We start from the raw sequence: 2,599 nt of genomic DNA, 5'->3' as shown, positions 1-2,599 counted from the left end.
TTCCATTTTAAATGAATTCAAGCATTTTAAGGTGTTTCTCAATTTATGTCCTTTCCAAGGTAACGATAATTTCGGTATTAACACCTAGTTTTCACCGTTCATAAATATATATAAACATGATTTTAAATTCATTTAGTTGAAAATTTTTCAAATTTTCATAAAATTTGGCAAATAAACCAAGTATAAACCCGAGAGAATTTATAACCCTTCCCCACACTTGAGATCATGCAATGCCCTCATTTGCATGAAATCAGACTCTAATTATAAATTCATGAGGGTGATTAGTGTAGAAAAATGATTGAAAATAGCCAGTTTGTAATTACAAAGCTCGTCGAATGATAGATGGCGCGCCTCATCGTTCATTCCTTCTTGTTTTATCACACATGCTTTTTTTTTTTCAAAAACGGCTGCTTTTCTGAACTGTTTACTAATACTTGAAAAAGCGTCTTTTACCCTAATCATGCATTTTTATTAACAAGTTATGCACTAACCCGAACACCTAATTTAACGTTAAGTGGGGTTAGACTTCCCCACACTTAGCTGACGACATGTGAAGTCGGTAGAATGAGTTCCACGAATTAGAGTAGTGAGCCAGTTATTTACATCTCGGGTGGTGTATAATATATCAATGGGTTTAAAGTTTAGACTCGCCCGATTGTCACTACTTAATTCTTTTTTAAGTGTAGCTTTTAGTAAATGGATATGTCTCTTTTCTGGTTTTTGGTCAAATGGATCGATATACACCGACATACTTATTTCTATAGGGTGGACAATTCCTAATATTTCCTTCCTTTTATTCTCAGGATCAAAGTTTTTACATCTATTACCCAATTGGGTGAAATTCGAGGTGTCATTATCTATTACAGCTCGTAGTTCATTTCCGGTGGATGACTCGTCTATTGAGAATATTGGGTTGGAAGGTTGTGGAATGGTGAAGTTCGGTTTGGCCTCGGGGGTAAAATTTTCAACGTTATTGTATTCCCAAGAGTACCAATTTGTCACCCTTACTTCTTCTTTATCCATTGATGGATCGATGATTTCGTCGGTAGAGGCTAATGTGTCGATATGTTGTGAAATTGGTAAGACTGAATAAAAAGTATCATCGGGATAGTTGGTGATTTCGGAGCTCTCGAATTCATCAAAATTCGATGATATGAGATTTTCTTGCACACGACTCCTCAGATCAACAGGTGTGTAGTCTGATAGAGTTTCAGCTTGCCGGTTTACAAACTCTCTCATTTGTTCATTTTGAGCATTGAGTTCTTCGAGTTTGATTTTCATATTGTCTAATAAATTTTCAGACACGTAATTTTCCTCGTCTACTGGTTGTTGAGTTTGGAAATATTCTTGGGAATAATCCCAATTTGAATTGTATTCTTCATAATCATTCCATTCAGGTTCCGTGGGTGCGTAATTTTCCATAGGAACGTAATAATAACATTCCCATGTTGAGTGATAATCTTCACAGATTTCACAACCAGTTATTGTTTCGTCATTCTTGATCCAAGATTGACCGAACGAATTGTCATCAACACCCGTTTGAGAGTATTGATTTAATTGATTTTGGATATCAAAAAGAGTTTCCATAGCCTTGTTTTCAAAATTTTCCATTTTATTGCGATGGCCAAATTTTAGCTACAATGTGGTGCATTTACTAATTATCCTATTAGTTATAAAAATAGAAAAACTTATATAAGTTGTCCAATTAATAGACTTTTCTGCTTTTGCCCACGTTTCGAATAGCCAAAAGATGCAGCAGGGAGCCAGAACCCTTTAAATCGGAAGCTCACAACTCAGCCACTAACAAATCCAACTATTACTACGAAGCAGAAAATTGTCAACGTCCATTAATTTAACCACTTAAATAATTTTTCTTTTCGTTTGAGATATTAGATAAGAAATAGAGAAAATTTCTAAGTCCTAAAAACTAAAGCGTCGAGAAAAAGAAAGAAAAAGAATGCGCGTCGAAAAACGTCGAAAAATAAAAATAAGAAAGTAGCGAGTCGTGACTTAAAAGGCACTAAAATTTTAAAATCGTCGCAAAATTCTAAAGCACCTAAATCTTAGTCTAAAGAAATAGCACTTAAGGGATTTAACGGTAAAGCCTAAAAATATAAAAATAAAAATAAGCTACGGCAAAATACTAGAACTTAAAACTAGCTACGAACAATAAAGATACAAATATTACACTAAAAAAATACAAAATATAAAAATAAACTTAAAGTTGTAAAAAGTACAATTTTTATAAAAATATTATTTTTATATTTTTATTTTATAAAAGTATTAATTTTTATATATAATAAAACTAATTAAAAGTAATTATTACAAATTAAATTAAAACTAAAAATTAAATATTAAATTAATTAAACCTAATTAGGGTTTTAAAATAATAATAATTAATATTATTCCGTAATAAATGCGAAGTAGGGTTCCTGGGTGCGCCTGTCATGGTGGCTCCGCGAGTCGTGGAGTTTTAAGCCTGCAAACTCCGCGAGTCGTGGAGTTTGAAAAACGTGTTTTTTTTTAATTTTATATTGTTTTTCTAAAAATATATATAAATATATTTATACAAAAATAAATTAAAAATATAGCGTTTCGC

Source organism: Rutidosis leptorrhynchoides, chromosome 4, assembly GCF_046630445.1.
Source record: "Rutidosis leptorrhynchoides isolate AG116_Rl617_1_P2 chromosome 4, CSIRO_AGI_Rlap_v1, whole genome shotgun sequence".
Taxonomy (NCBI): domain Eukaryota; kingdom Viridiplantae; phylum Streptophyta; class Magnoliopsida; order Asterales; family Asteraceae; genus Rutidosis; species Rutidosis leptorrhynchoides.
The sequence above is the reverse complement of the archived record's forward strand: the minus strand, read 5'-3'. Positions refer to the sequence as shown.